Source organism: Scyliorhinus canicula, chromosome 3 (genome assembly GCF_902713615.1).
Source record: "Scyliorhinus canicula chromosome 3, sScyCan1.1, whole genome shotgun sequence".
NCBI lineage: Eukaryota > Metazoa > Chordata > Chondrichthyes > Carcharhiniformes > Scyliorhinidae > Scyliorhinus > Scyliorhinus canicula.
Window position 1 is genome coordinate 47,414,104 of NC_052148.1, and position 16,915 is coordinate 47,431,018.

General features: G+C 50.1%; 1 protein-coding gene across 4 annotated transcripts in view; it reads right to left on the bottom strand.

Moving 5' to 3' along the window:
* The window catches only part of dym (dymeclin), a 536,995-nt gene that overhangs the window by 314,199 nt on the left and 205,881 nt on the right, over nucleotides 1-16,915 (bottom strand). The gene's annotated exons all lie outside the window — the stretch shown is intronic.

Genomic DNA, 16,915 nt, shown 5'->3' on the forward strand with positions numbered 1-16,915 from the left:
GAGACGGAGAATAAAAACATATTTTTTAAAAAAGGTTGAGAATTCAAAGCCTTCATGAGTAATCTCAGTCGGTACGGGAATGGAACCTGCACTGTTGGTCTCGCTCAGCATCACAAACCGTGCGGAACTCCATTACAAACCTTTTTAATCTGAAAAACAACCATTTATCAGTACTCTGTTTCCTGTCACTCTGCCAATTTCAAGTGCCTACCTGCCCTTTTATTCCATGAATGAGAAATTTTCTCACAGGTCTGTTGTGTGGCACTGTATCAAATACCTTATGAAAATACATATACACCACGTCAACAGCATTGCCCTCATCAATCTTCTCTGTTAACTCTTCAAATAAACTCCAGCAGCCACAGCGAGCGTATGGTCAAATACCACCAGCTCTAAGTACTTCCATTTGCACAGAGGCACAAGGCAGGGAAACCCGTTGTTCCCGCTGCTGTTCGCCCTAGCAATCGAACTACTGTCAATCGCACCTAGAGTGGCAAACAATTAGAAGGGGACCCGGAAGGAGACGAGCACAGAGTCTAGCTCTATGTGTATTAGAACATACAGTGCAGAAGGAGGCCATTTGGCCCATCGAGTCTGCACCAACCCACTTAGCCCTCATTTCCATCCTATCCCGGTAACCTAGTAACCCCTCCTAACCTTTTTGGTCACCAAGGGCAATTTATCATGACCAATCCACTAACCTGCACATCTTTGGACTGTGGGAGGAAACCGGAGCACCGGAGAAACCCATGCAGACATGGAGAGAACGTGCAGACAGCACAGAGTGACCCAGCGGGGAATCAAACCTGTTTTTCAGCGGTCGCAGCGAAAGCAGTAACCAGGGGTCTGTTGGGAGGGTAAGTTTCCCGTTTTAAAAACTTACCTTCAGGAGAAGCGGCCTTCAGTTTTTCAGCGGTAGCAGTGAGAGCAGTAACCAGGGGGCTGTCGGGAAGGTAAGTTTCACGCTTTAAAAACTTATCTTACAGGAGAAGCGGCCTTGTTTTTTTAATTAACTTTTTTTTCTTTCGGAGTTGTTTTGTTTTGTTTCAGAGCAGCAGAGTCGGCCATGGGAATTTCTGGGAAGGTGTGTTTTACCTATATATAAGTTGGGCGGTTGTTAAATCAGGGACACTACACTTATAATGTCCCCCACCCTTCCACCTGTACAACCTAAGGGATTGAGTGAATATCAGATAAGAAGGCAGTGCAATGTTCCTCCTGCAGAATGTTTGAGGTGAGGGATGCAGTCAGTGTCCCTGCTGATTTCACCTGTGGGAAGAGCACCCATCTACAGCTCCTCAGAAACTGTGTTAGGGAACTGGAGCTGGAGTTGGCTGAACTTCGGGTCATTCGGGAGGCAGAGGTGGTCATAGACAGAAGCTTCAGGGATGTAGTTAGTCCGAAGAATGAAGATAGATGGGTGACGGTGAGGGGGGCTGGGAGGAAGCAGTCAGTACAGGGATCCTCTGTGGTCGTTCCCCTTGTTAACAAGTATACCGCTTTGGATAGTGGTGGTGGTGGTGGTGGTGGTGGTGGTGGTGGTGGTGGTGGGGGGGGGGGGGGGGGGGGGGGTTACTTACCAGGGTTAAGCCATGGGATACAGGTCTCTGGCACAGTCTGTCCCTGTTGCTCAGAAGGGAAGGGGGGGAGAGGAGTAGAGCATGAGGAATAGGGAGAGAGAGCAGTTGAAGACGTGGCTACAGGGATGGTGCAGGAAGGAGGGTTTTAGATACCTAGATAATTGGGGCTCATTCTGGGGTAGGTGGGACCTCTACAAACAGGATTGTCTACACCTGAACCAGAGGGGTACCAATATCCTGGGGGGGGGGGGAAATTTGCTGATGCTCTTCGGGAGGGTTTAAACTAATTCAGCAGGGGGTTGGGAACCTGAATTGTAGCTCCAGTATACAGGAGGTTGAGAGGAGTGAGGTAATGAGTAAGGTTTCAAAGTGCAGGAGTGTACCGGCAGGACAGGAAGGTGGTTTAAAGTGTGTCTACTTCAAGCCAGGAGCATCCGGAATAAGGTGGGTGAACTTGCAGCATGGGTTGGTACCAGGGACTTTGATGCTGTGGCCATTTCGGAGACATGGAGAGAGCAGGGACAGGAATGGTTGTTGCAGGTGCCAGGGTTTAGATATTTTAGTAAGCTCAGGGAAGGTGGTAAAAGAGGTGGAGGGGTGGCATTGGTAGTCAAAGGCAGTATTATGGTGGCAGAAAGGACGTTTGATGAGGACTCGTCTACTGAGGTAGTATGGGTTGAGGTTAGAAACAGGAAAGGAGAGGTCACCCTGTTGGGAGTTCTCTATAGGCCTCCGAAAAGGTCCAGAGATGGAGAGGAAAGGATTGCAAAGATTATTTTGGATAGGAGCGAAAATAACAGGGTAGTTGTTATGGGGACTTAACTTCCCAAATATTGACTGGAAACGCCATAGTTCGAGTACTTTAGATGGGTCCGTTTTTGTACAATGTGTGCAGGAGGGTTTCCTGACACAGTATGTAGATAAGCCAACAAGAGGCGAGGCCACATTGGATTTGGTACTGGGTAACGAACCAGGACAGGTGCTAGATTTGGAGGTAGGTGAGCACTTTGGTGCTAGTGACCACAATTCAGTTACGTTTACTTTAGCGATGGAAAGGGACAGGTATATACCGCAGGGCAAGAGTTATAGCTGGGGGAAAGGCAATTATGATGCGATGAGGCAAGACTTAGGATGCATAGGTTGGGGAAGGAAACTGCAGGGGATGGGCACAATTGAAATGTGGAGCTCGTTCAAGGAACGGCTACTGCATGTCCTTGATAAGTATGTGCCTGTCAGGCAGGGAGGAAGTGGTCGAGCGAGGGAACCGTGGTTTACTAAAGTAGTTGAATCACTTGTCAATAGGAAGAAGGAGGCTTATTTCAAGATGAGACGTGAAGGTTCAGTTAGCATGCTAGAGAGTCACAAGTTAGCTAGGAAGGACCTGAAGAGAGAGCTAAGAAGAGCCAGGAGGGGACATGAGAAGTCTTTGGCAGGTAGGATCAAGGAAAACCCTAAAACTTTCTATAGGTATGTCAGGAATAAAAGAATGACTAGGGTGAAGAGTAGGGCCAGTCAAGGACAGTAGTGGGAAGTTGTGCGTTGAGTCCGAGGAGATAGGAGAGGTGCTAAATAAATATTTTTCATCAGTATTCACGCAGGAAAAAGACAATGTTGTCGAGGAGAATACTGAGATACAGGCTACTAAACTGGAAGGGCTTGAGGTTCAAGGGCCGAAGGGCCTGTTCTGTGCTGTACTGTTCTATGTTCTATAAGGAAGAGGTGTTAGCAATTCTGGAAAGTGTGAAAATAGATAAGTCCCCTGGGCCAGATGGGCTTTATCCTAGGATTCTCTGGGAAGCTAGGTAGGAGATTGCTGAGCCTTTGGCTTTGATCTTTATGTCGTCATTATCTGCAGGAATAGTGCCAGAAGGCTGGAGGATAGCAAATGCTGTCCCCTTGTTCAAGAAGGGGAGTGGAGACAACCACAGTAACTATAGACCAGTGAGCTTTATTTCCTTTGTGGGCAAAATCTTGGAAAGGTTTATAAGAGATATGATTTATAATCATCTCGAAAGGAATAATTTGGTTAGGGATAGTCAACGCGGTTTTGTGAAAGGTCGGTTGTGCCTCACAAACCTTATTGAGTTCTTTGAGAAGGTGGCCAAACAGGTGGACGAGGGTAAAGCAGTTGATGTGGTGTACATGGATTTCAGTAAAGCGTTTGATAAGGTTCCCACGGTAGACTATTGCAGAAAATACGGAGGCATGGGATTCAGGGTGATTCAGCAGTTTGAATCAGAAATTGGCTCGCTGTAAGAAGACAGAGGGTGGTGGTTGATGGGAAATGTTCAGCCTGGAGTTTAGTTACTAGTGGTGTACCACAAGGATCGGTTTTCGGGCCACTGCTGTTTGTCATTTTTATAAATGACCTGGAGGTGGGCGTAGAAGGATAGGTGAGTAAATTCTCAGATGACACTAAAGTCGGTGGAGTTGTGGACAGTGCAGGAGGATTTTGCAGGTTACAGAGGGACATAGATAAGCTGCAGAGCTGGGCTGAGAGGTGGAAAATGGAGTTTAATGCAGAAAAGTGTAAGGTGATTCATTGTGGAAGGAGTAACAGGAAGACAGAGTACTGGGCTAATGGTAAGATTCTTGTTAGTGTGGATAAGCAGAGAGATCTCGGTGTCCATGTACATCGATCCCTGAAAGTTGCCACCCAGGTTGATAGGGTTGTTAAGAAGGCGTACGGCGTGTTAGGTTTTATTGGTAGAGGGATTGAGTTTCGGAGCTATGAGGTCATGTTGCAGCTGTACAAAACTCTGGTGCGGCCGCATTTGGAGTATTGCGTGCAGTTCTGGTCGCCGCATTATAGGGTGGATGCATTGGAAAGGGTGCGCAGGAGATTTACCAGGATGTTGCCTGGTATGGAGGGAACATCTTATGAGGAAAGGCTGAGGGACTTCTGGCTGTTTTCGTTACAGAGAAGGTTAAGAGGTGACTTAATTGAGGCATACAAGATGATCAAAGGATTAGATAGGGTGGACAGTGAGAGCCTTTTTCCTCGGATGGTGATGGCTAGCACGAGGGGACATATGGGGCAGATGTCAGAGGTAGGTTCTTTACTCAGAGAGTAGTAAGGGCGTGGAATGCCCTGCCTGCAACAGTAGTGGACTCGCCAACATTAAGGGCACTTAAATGGTCATTGGATAAACATATGGATGATAAGGGAATAGTGTAGATGGGCTTTAGAGTGGTTTCACAGGTCGGCGCAACATCGCGAGCCGAAGGGCCTGTAGTGCGCTGTAATGTTCTATGTTCTATGGGACCCTGGCGCTGTGAAGCCACAGTGCTATCCACTTGTGTTAGCGTGCTGCCCTTATGAAAACACATATACACCACATCAACAGCATTGCCATTATCAACCTTCTGTTAACTCTTCAAAAAAACTCCAGCAGTCACAGCGAGTGTACGGTCAAATACCACCAGCTCTAAGTACTTCCATTTGCACAGAGGCCCATATGGATGAACTGCTCCTCTACATCTTGGGCCCACAAAGCTGCATGAGAGGAATCATTGGGCTCTTGAAAGAGTTTGGAGCCTTCTTGGGCTACAACTCAACCTGAGCAAAAGGAAGATCTTCCTGTTAAACCCGCAAGGGGGAGGATCAGAGCTGAAGGGAATGCCATTTAAACAGGCCTGACACAAATTCTGCTACCTGGGGTTCCAAATCGCTCATGACTAGACAGGGATCGACAAATGAAGTCTGACCAGCCTGATAGAGGAAGTTAAAAAGGACCTGCAGAGATGGAACACACTCCCAATCTCCCTGGCAGACAGTCAAGATGAACGTACTTGTCTGAGTAACTATTATTTTGTTCTGAACTACAGTTTCCAGAGGCTTCCCTGCCACTGAAGTCAACCTGACTGGTCTGTAGTTGCTGGCTTTATCCTTGCACCGCTTTTTGAACAAGGGTGTAACAGTTGCAATTTTCCAGTCCCCAGGCACCACCAATGACTAAAGAAGGCTGGAAGATTGTCACTCGCATCTCCAATTTCCACTCTCACTTCCCTCCATACCCTTGGATGCATCTCATCCAGTCCTGGTACCGTATCAATTTTAAGATAGATTTTCTGACAGCTCCTCCTTTTCAATTGTAAAATCTTCTGGTATATCAGTTACTGCCATGCTCACCTCAGCCTGGATAGCATCTTCCCCCATTGTAAAGACAGATGCAAAGTACTCGTTTAATACTTCTATTATTTCCATTACCTCCACATGCAAGTCACCTTTTTATCCCTAATCAGCCCTACCCTTTTGTTCTTTGTATGTTTAAAGAAAACCTTGGGATTCCCTTTTACATTACCTGCCAGTTTTGTACTCTCTCCTTACCAGTTTCTTAACTTCCCCTCTGGTCCTTCTGTATTCAGCCTAATTCTCCATTGAATTTTTTGCCTGACTTCTGTCGTACACATTTTCTTCCATTCCATATCCACCTCTAACTCTTTTGACACCCATAGGATCTGGATTTATTTATCCTACCTTTTTCCTTCAAGGGAATATACCTCGATATTGCCTGCAATACTTTTTCTTTGAAGGTGACCCAATGTTCAGCCATCATCGTTTCTGCAAACATTTGATTCCAACTCACTCGACTCAGATGCATTCTCATCCTATTGAAGCTGGCTTTCCCCCAAGTTGCTCTTTTCCGTGGCCAACCTAAACATTATGATACAAGGGTCACTGTTCCCAAAATGCTCTCCCACTAATATTTATTTATTTATTTATTTTTCTTATTTATAAATTTAGAATATCCAATTCATTTTTTTCCAATTAAGGGGCAATTTAGCGTGGCCAATCCACTTTGCCTGCACATCTTTTGGGTTGTGGAAGCGAAACCCATGCAAACACAGGGAGAGTGTGCAAACTCCTCATGGACAGTGACCCAAAGCCGGGATCGAATCTTGGACCTCGGCGCCGGGAGGCCGCAGTGCTAACCACTGCACCACTGTGCTGCACTCTCTTCCATTAATATTTAATCCATTTGGACCAACTGATTCCCTGGAATCAGGCCCAACATTATTCGCCCTCTCATTGGACCAGAAATATACTAAAGAAAATTATCTTGAACACATTCCAGGAACACTCGCCTCACTTGCCCCTTTCCAATGTTCCTATTCATATTTGGATAATTCAAAGTTCCCCCTCAATAATTACTCTAATTGTTACATCTATCTGTAATTTCTTTGCAAATTTGTTTCTCTACATCCCTTCCCCTAGCTGGTAACCGATATACTACAGCGGTCAATATTATTGCACATTCTTCAAGCTTCATCTCTAGCCAGAGAGTCTGTCCTTGAGCCCTCTGGAATATCCTCTCTCCAGTACTGTAATGCCATCTTTAATCAATACTACCGCTCTCCTGCACACCCGCCTTTCTTCCTTTCCTGTCTCTCTTAAACACCTTGTGCCCAGGAGTATTTAACGGCCAGTCCTGCCCTTATTTGAACCTAGTCTCTCTTACTGTAATAATATCATAATTCCATTTGTCAACTCATGCCTGTACTTAAAAGCAAATTATTGCAGATGCTGGAATCTGAAACCAAAAAGAAAATGCTGGAAAATCTCAGCAGGTCTGGCAGCATCTGTAGGGAAAGAAAAGAGCTAACGTTTCGAGTCCAGATGACCCTTTGTCAAAGTCTGTGCCTGTAGTTGACCAGTGCCTGTAGTTGACCAATCTTACACACCCCATGAGCATTCAAATTCCATCTCAGCCTTCTCCGGTTGTCCCCAGCATCACAGATGCCAGTCTTCAGCCAATTTGATTCACTCCATATGATATCTAGAAATGGCTGAAGGCACTGTATACTGCAACGGCTATGGGTCCCCGCCAATATTCCGGCAATAGTGAAGACTTGTGTTCCAGAACTTGCCACACCCCTAGCCAAGCAGTTCCAAAACAGCTATAATAACACTGGCATCTACCTGACAATGTGGAAAATTGTCCATGTATGTCCTGCACACAAAAAGGACAAATCCAACCCAGCCAATTACTGCCCCATCAGTCATTCTCTATCAGTATACTGATGCAAGAGGTCATCAACAGTGAAAGCAAGCAGCACTTGTCTAGCAATTACCTGCTCAGTAACACTCGCCTTGGGTTCAGCCACGGCCACCTGGCTCCTGACCTCATGACAGCCTCAGGTCAAACATGGACAAAGAGCTTAAAGGCCAGAGATGAGTTGAGAGTGACTGCCCTTGACATCAAGGTCACATTTGACCGTGTATGGCATCAAGGAGCCCTCGCAAAACTGAGGTCAATGGGAATCAGGTGGCCAACTCTCCACTAGATGAACTCAGACCTGGCACAAAGGGAGATGTTTGTGCTTGTTGGAGGTCAGTCATCTTAACACTAGGACATCAGTGCAGGAGTTTCTCAGGGTAGTGTCCTAGGCTCAACCATCTTCAGCTGCTCACCTTCCTTCCAGAGGTCAAAAGTAGGGGTGTTTGCTGATGATTGCACCATTCGCAACTCCTCAGACACTGAAGCAGTCCATGTCCAAATTAAACAAGATCTGGACAATATCCAGGCTTGAACTGACAAGTGGCAAGTAATATTTGTCCCATGCAAGGGCAGACAATGTCCATATCCAACAAGAGAGATTCTAACCATTGCCCCTTGACATTCAATGGCATTACCTTCACTCAATTCCCCATTATCAACAACCTGTGGACTACCATTGACTTGAAACTGAACTAGCCATACAAATACTGTGGCTACAAGAGCAGGTCAGAGGCAGGGAATCCTGCAACATGTAACTCACCTCCTGAATCCCTAAAGCCCGTCCACAATCTACAAGGCACAAGTCAAGAATGTGATGGAATACTCTCCCCTTACCTGGATGAAGTGCAGCTCCAACAAGAAGTTCCACACCATTCAGGACAAAGCAGCCCGCTTAATTGATATCCCTTCTACAAACATTCACTCCTTCTAGCACCAACGCACAGTAACAGCAGTATGTACCGTCCACAAGATGCACTGCAGGATGTGACCAAGCCTCTTTAGACAGCATCTTCCAAATACACTACCATGAAGAAACATCGAACATAGGAGCAGGAGAAGGCCATTTGGCCCTAACTTTGTTCCTCCCTCCAATATGATCATGGACGATATAATCCAACTCAGGACAACAGATACATGGGGGGGGGGAACACCACCATCTTGAAAGTTCCCCTCCAAAATGCACACAAGGCGACTTCCGGGTGCACCATGGAGTGAGTGGGCACACACACGGCAGCTCCTGATAAGATCACAGAAAAGAGCTCTTTTTTAAGCAATATGGAGTGGAATTTTTATGAAAAAGTATAGGTGAATGTAGGAGCAGTATTTTCCCCCAGGAATGATATGTTTCTTGGTTTCCAGTCCCGCAGAAACAGTGTAGGATTTGGCTGGGGCTGCAGCAGATAGACAAAAGCCTATTCAGCATGCAGGCGGGGGAAGGGCTGTGTTAGAGGCCTCAAGCTGACCTGAGGGCCCTTGTGAAAGCTGGATTCTAGCAGCAAAGGGAACAACTGGAAAAGATCTCACCAAGGGCTCTTTTAAGGGCCCACAACGGCGCTGATTTGATTTTTCCCCAGGTGGGAACGCAGCCTCGGCACTTGGCAACCGGTGGATGGGCTGGACTAGAAGTGGAGCGACCAGAAAATCAACTTTGCAGCAGAAGAACGTGCGAGGCAAAAAGGACAAGATGGCGGCGGGCGGGGAACCGGCAGCGTGGCAGCAGTGGGCCAGGGAGCAGCAGGAGCTGCTGCTGCGCTCCTTCCAGGAACTAAAAGCTGAGATCCTGGAGCCGTTGAGGGCATCGCTGGACAGGCTCGGGGCGACTCAGACGGCGAGCCTGACTCAGACGGCTCAGGTGGCGGAGATTCGGGAGCTGCAGCAAAAGGCTTCGGAGAACGAGGACAAACTCCTCGGCCTGACGGTGAAGGTGGAGTCGCACGAGGCGCTTCACAAGAAATGGTTGGCAAGGATGGAGGAGATGGAGAACCGCTCCCGCCGGAAGAATCTGCGGATTTTGGGCCTCCCGGAGGGGCTGGAAGGTTTGGATTTGGGGGCCTACGTGGTCCTGATGCTGAACTCGCTGATGGGCGCGGGGTCGTTCCGGGGACCCCTGGAGCTGGAGAGTGCTCATCGGGTGCGGCTGCGGAAGCCCGGGCCGAACGAGCCGCCCAGGGCGGTGCTGGTCCGATTTCAACGCTTGGTCGATCGTGAGTGTGTGCTTCGTTGGGCGAAGAGGGAGAAGAGTAGTAAGTGGGAGAATACGGAGATCAGGATTTACCAGGACTGGAGCGCGGAGGTGGCGAAGAGAAGGGCTGGGTTTAACCGGGCGAAGGCAGTGCTCCACAAGAAGGGGGTCAAGTTTGGCCTGTTACAGCCGGCACGCCTGTGGGTCACTTATAAAGACCGCCAACTTTATTTTGACTCCCCGGAGGAGGCCTGGACTTTTGTCCAGGCAGAGAAGCTGGACTTGAACTGAGGACTGGGGCTGGGGAATGTTGTACGCAGCCCGGAGGCTTTGTCCTCCTTGATATCCTTTCGCTCTTTTTGGTTCTATTGGAAGATTTTTTTTTTGCTGTCTTGCCTTTTCTTTTCCGCTTTTCGGGACTGTTATCTGTTTACTTGGGTGTTTTATCATATCATGTTGGGATTTTTATTATTTCACTGGTTACGGGTTTGGGTGGGGTTCGGGCCCTGTTGGGGCATGTGCCTGTCTTCCCGCGTTTTGGGTGGGGGGGGGGGCGGGGCCTCTCTCCCGCACTGGAGAAGCAGGGGGCGGGGTCGGCATTGGGGGAATGGTTGGGGGACACTGGGGAGGGTAATTGGGGTGGCGGGAGCAGCCGGGGTCAGCAGGAGCCGGCTGACTTACAGAAGTACAATGACCGGAGTTACTCAGCTGGGGGGGCCCTAGGTGCCGGGGGGTTGGGGGGGGGGGGGGGGGGGGGGGGGGGTACCGGGTTGCCGCTGGAATGGCCAAGAAGGAGCTGGAGCGTGTAGAGGGGACCAGGATGGCGGTCTGTCGCTGTGGGGAACGGGCTGAGCGGGGGGGCGCGGGCACATGGCGGACTACGGAAGGGTGACGGCTAGTCGATGGGGGAGGGGCAGGTGGCCCTCCGATCCGGCTGATCACCTGGAATGTGAGGAGACTGAATGAGCCGGTCAAATGGTCCCGCGTGTTCGCGCACCTGAGGGGGCTGAAGGCAGACGTGGCTATGTTTCAGGAGATGCACCTGAAGGTGGCGGATCAGGTCAGGTTGAGGAAGGGGTGGGTGGGCCAAGTGTTTCATTCGGGGCTGGATGCAAAAAAACCGTGGGGTGCCGATCCTGGTGGGGAAGAGGGTGTCGTTTGAAGCGTCGTGTGTGGTGGCAGACAGTGGCGGGAGGTATGTGATGGTGAGCGGCAAGCTGCAAGGGGAGCGGGTGGTGCTGGTCAATGTATATGCCCCGAATTGGGATGATGCGGGTTTCATGCGGCGCATGTTGGGCCGGATTCCAGATTTGGAGGTGGGGGGCCTGATAATGGGGGGGGGATTTCAACACGGTGCTGGATCCACCACTGGATCGATCCAGTTCCAGGACGGGTAGGAGGCCTGCGGCGGCTAAGGTGCTGAGGGGGTTTATGGACCAGATGGGAGGGGTGGACCCTTGGAGGTTCGCAAGGCCGAGGGCCAGGGAATTTTCATACTTCTCCCATGTGCATAAGGTCCCGGATCGACTTCTTTGTTTTGAGTAGGGCGCTGATTGCGGGGGTAGTAGACGCTGAGTACTCGGCGATAGCCATTTCTGACCATGCCCCGCATTGGGTGGACCTCGAGCTGGGGGAGGAGAGGGCCCAGAACCCGTTGTGGCGCTTGGAGGTGGGGCTGCTGGCGGACGAGGATGTGAGGGGGTGGGTTTGAGGATGCATCGAGAGGTACCTGGAGGCCAACGATAATGAGGAGGTCCGAGTGGGGATGGTCTGGGAGGTGCTAAAGGCGGTGGTTCGGGGGGAGTTGATTTCCATTCGGGCCCACAGGGAGAGAGGGGAGTAGAGAGAAAGGGAGAAATTGGTGGGGGAGATGGTGAGGGTGGACAGGAGGTACGCGGAGGCCCCGGAGGAGGGATTGCTGAGGGAGCGGCGCAGCCTTCGTGCTGAGTTCGACTTGTTGACCACTAGAAAGGCGAAGGCTTAAAGGAGAAAGGCTCTGGGTGCGGTGTACGAGTATGGGGAGAAGGCGAGTAGGATGCTGGCACACCAGCTCCGTAAGCGGGATGCGGCCAGGGAGATTGGTGGAGTTAAGGACCGGGGAGGAAATGTTGTGCGGAGGGGAGTCGACATTAATGGGGTCTTCAGGGACTTTTATGAGAGACTATATTGGTCCAAACCTCCGGGGGGGATGGGGCGCTTTTTGGACCGGCTGAGATTCCCGAGGGTGGAGGAGGGACGGGCGGAGGGTCTGGGGGCGCCAGTTGAGCTTGAGGAGCTGGTGAAAGGGATAGGGAACATGCAGTCGGGGAAGGCGCCGCGGCCGGATGGGTTCCCGGTTGAATTTTACAAGACGTATGCAGACCTGCTGGGCCCCCTGTTGGTTAGGACCTTCAACGAGGCGAGGGGGGGGGGGCTTTGCCCCTGACGATGTCTCGGGCGATGATCTCTTTGATCCTTAAGCGAGACAAGGATCCCCTGCAGTGTGGGTCATACAGGCCGATCTCACTTCTGAATGTGGACGCCAAGTTGTTGGCAAAGATCTTGGCCAGGAAGATAGAAGATTGTGTGCCGCAGGTTATCCACGAGGATCAAAAGGGGTTTGTGAAGGAGAGGCAGCTGAACACTAATATACGGAGGCTCTTGAACGTTATTATGATGCCGGCGGTGGAAGGGGAAGCGGAGATAGTGGTGGCGCTAGATGCGGAGAAGGCCTTTGATAGGGTCGAGTGGGGGTACTTGTGGGAGGTGCTGGAAAGGTTCGGGTTTGGGGAGGGGTTTGTCAGTTGGGTGAGGCTATTGTATGAGGCCCCAATGGCGAGTGTGGCCACAAATAAGAGGTCGGAGTATTTTCGACTATACCGAGGGACGAGGCAGGGGTGTCCCCTGTCCCCCCTACTTTTTGCGCTGGCAATTGAACCCCTGGCTATGGCGCTGAGGGAGTCGGGGGATTGGAGGGGGCTGGTCCGGGGTGGGGAGGAGCACCGAGTGTCGCTCTATGTAGATGACCTATTGTTGTATGTGGCGGACCCGGTGGGGGGAATGCCGGTGGTGATGAGGATTCTCTGGGAATTTGGGGATTTCTCAGGGTATAAGCTTAACTTTGGGAAAAGCGAGCTGTTTGTTGTACACCCGGGGGACCAGGAGGGGGGGATTGGGAGGCTCCCACTGAAAAGGGCGGAGAGGAGCTTAAGGTACTCGGGGGTTCAGGTGGCCAGGAGCTGGGGGGCCTTGCATAAGCTAAACCTCACAAGGCTGGTGGAGCAAATGGAGGAGGAGTTTAAGAGGTGGGACATGCTGCCGCTGTCTTTAGCGGGCAGGGTGCAGTCAGTCAAGATGATGGTGCTCCCGAGGTTTTTGTTCCTGTTCCAGTGCCTCCCCATCCTTATCCCGAAGGCCTTTTTCAAGCCGGTGGGGGGGGGGGGTTGCCCAACCTCTGTGGGTATTATTGGGCTGCCAACGCAGCGATGGTGCGTAAGTGGGTAATGGACGGGGAGGGGGCAGCATGGAAGAGGCTGGAGATGGCATCCTGTGTGGGTACGAGCCTGGAAGCGCTTGCAACGGCGCCGCTGCCGCCCCCTCCGACAAGGTATACCACGAGCCCGGTGGTGGCAGCTACCCTCAAGATTTGGGGGCAATGGAAGCGGCACAGGGGGGAGGTGGGGGCCTCGATTGGGTCCCCGATGGGGTCCCCGATACGGGGGAACCACCGGTTTGTTCCGGGGACAATGGATGGCGGGTTCCTGAGTTCGCACAGGGCAGGTGTCAAGAGGCTGGGGGACCTGTTCATAGACGGGAAGTTTGCGAGCCTGGGTGAGCTGGAAGGGAAGTTCAGGCTCCCCCCGGGGAACACCTTTAGGTACATGCAAGTAAGGGCGTTTGTCAGGTGGCAGGTGGCGGGGTTCCCCCTGCTGCCGCCGTGTGGGATCCTGGACAGGGTGCTCTCGGGGGTATGGGTTGGAGAGGGGAGGATCTCGGAAGTGTACCAGGTGATGCAGGAGGGAGACAAGGCCTCGGTGGAGAAGCTGAAAGATAAATGGGAGGAGGAGGGGACGTGGGCGGATGCCCTAGAAAGGGAGAACTCCTCCTCTTCGTGTGCGAGGCTTAACCTCATACAGTTTAAGGTACTGCTAAGGGCTCATAAGGGACAAGGATGAGCCTGTTTTTTGGGACCGAGGACAGGTGTATTAGGTGCTCAGGGAGCCCAGCAAACCATGTCCACATGTTCTGGGCATGCCCAGCACTGGGGGAATTTTGGAAGGGTGCAGCAAGGACGGTATCGAAGGTGGTAGGATCCAGGGTCAATCCAGGCTGGGGACTCGCAATATTTGGGGTTGCAGTGGTGCCGGGAGTGCAGGAGGCGAAAGAGGCCGGTGTTCTGGCCTTTGCGTTCCTAGCAGCCCGGCGGAGGATTCTTCTTCAGTGGAAGGATGCGAGGCCCCCACGCGTGGAGGCCTGGGTCAACGATATGGCGGGGTTTATTAAATTGGAGAGGGTGAAATTTGCCCTAAGGGGGTCAGTGCAGGGGTTTTTCAGGAGATGGCAACCATTCCTAGATCTCCTGGCAGAACGGTAAAAACAAAAGTTCAGCAGCAGCAGCAACCCGGGGGGGGGGGGTTTGTTTTGGGTTGAATATCTGTTTTTTGCCAATGACGGGCGTTAATTTATTGTTTCTCTTTTGTATTTACGGTGGGGGGGGGGGGGGGGGGGGGGGGGGTCTGTTTTGTTTTTTTTTGTTCTTAGAATTTTCTGTTATTATTTTCTTTTTTGTGAAAATGTGAAAATTTGAATTAAAATTATTATTTTTTTTTTAAATGCACACAATCCTGACTTTGAAGCATACTGCCGTTCCTTCACTGTGACTGGATGAAAATACTGGAAAGCCCTCCTGAACAGTACTGTGGGTGTACCTATAACACATGGACTGCCACAGTTCAAGAAGACAGCTCACCACCACCTCCTGAAAGGGAATTTGGGGTGGGCAATCAATGCTGGCCCCAGCCAGTGAAGCCCACATTCCTTTAATGAATTTTTAAAAATACATGCACATTAACCTTGATTTAGGCTTTTTCACTTTAACCCTTCATCTGACCTCCTCTAATGACTTACTATTGCCTATTCTAATTCTATCAAATTCCCCACGCATTCTGTTCACCTTGATACTCTTCTCTGATATATCCTCCTTATCGGTTAATACATCTCTACGCCCCACTGCCAGTTTTTCTCTTTGCCACTCTGGTTTAAAGCCTCCTCAATTTCACAGCAAACAAGACATAAGTCCCAGTCGCGTTAAGATGTAACCCATCTGGTCCCATCTGCCCCAGAACCAGATCCAATGCCTCAAAAATCTTAACCCCCTCCCTCCGACTCCATTTCTCCAGCCATACATCTTCTTAAAAACATACAATCTTTTGGCCTCAAGTGCTTCCTATGGTATCAAATTCCACAGGCTTGTAACAAGAACAAGGACAACAGACACATGGGGGGGGGGGGGGGGGGGGGGGGGGAGGACACCACCCCCTTGAAAGTTCCCCTCCAAGATGCACACAATCCTGACTTTGAAGCATACTGCCGTTCCTTCACTGTGGCTGGATGAAAATACTGGAAAGCCCTCCTTAACAGTACTGTGGGTGTACCTATAAACACATGGACTGCCACGGTTCAAGAAGACAGCTCAATCTTCCTATCTTCTGCTCACCAGCACATGGCACTAGGAGTAATCCTGAGAGTACTGCTTTTGAGGTCCTGCTATTTAATTCTTTTCCTAACTCCCTAAAATCTATTTTCAGGGCCTCATCCTTTTTCCTACCCATGTTATTGGATCACGGCTTCTGGCTTCACCCAGAGAGTGGTCGGCCTCTGGAATCCATTACCACAGGAAGTATTTGAGGTCAAAACATTTTATGTTTTCAAGAAGCAGTTAGATATATCACTTAGGGAAAAGGATTTCAAAGGATATGGTGTACAGTGGGATTAGGATATTGAGTTGGATGATCAGCCATGATCATAATGAATGGCTGAGCAAGCATGAAGGACCAAATGGCCTCCTCCTGCTCCTATTTTCGATGTTTCTATGATCCAGCGCGTTCAACGGTATCCAGAATGGAAAAGCGGTTACAGAGTGAGATGACCTCAGTGGATTTTGCCATTACTTGCTTGTTCCTCCCCTCCACCGTCATTTATTTCCTCTCTGTTTGTGTACTTCTTAGTTGTGATGTGACCACTCTCTAACTATGCTATCCACATAATCCTCGGCCTTGTGGATGCACCAGAATGACTCCAGTCGCTGCTTGGGTTGCACAACCCGGAGGTCAGGTTTCTGCAGCTGATTACACTTCCTGTAGATGTAGTCACCGAGGGCACTTTGCACCAGCGCGACTTCCCACATCCTGCAGGATGCACGTTCCACATAGCCACACTGCACCAACATAACAAACTTTTCATAAGTACTTGGTGACTGATCAAAATTTAGAACACGAGTGGTTATATTATTTCCTGATGTTCCACTTGGCAGGACTGTGCACAGACTAAAGTGCATAACAGGAGTTGCTGTTTGCTGATAACACTGCACTAGCACCTCATGCTGAAGCTCACATGCCGCAGCTTGTCGATCAGTTCTTCCAGACTTGCAATCAGCATCACAGACTAAACTTTTGAGCAAGGTCATAGAGACTCCACCCTCGAACATCATCGGCAACCTCACTCTGGAGGTCGTTGGCAGTTTCACATACCTTGGATGAATAATTACAGCAGTCTGTCCTTTGATGCCAACAGCAGCACCAGAAAGCAGAAAGATCCCACAAATAGCAGTGGATTAATGTTGGTTGAGCAATATTGGCCAGGACACCAAAGAAAACTCCCCAGAAATATATTTTTAATAGTCCCATAGGATGTTTTACCTCCACCAGAGAGGGCACATTGGGACCTGGGCTCAATGCCTCATTTTAAACATGCTATTTTCAACAACGCAGCACTCACTCCATGCTGAATTTAATCGTTGGCTTAGATTTTGGACTGGGAATGAGACTGGACTGAGTTGAGGCCTCCATTGAAACAACAATTGCTCCATGACCACAGAAGGCACCTGGCATGCTGCAATCAGTTTCTTCAAGTGTTTGGCAGCTAAACCTGCGATCCACATTAAATCCAGCTGC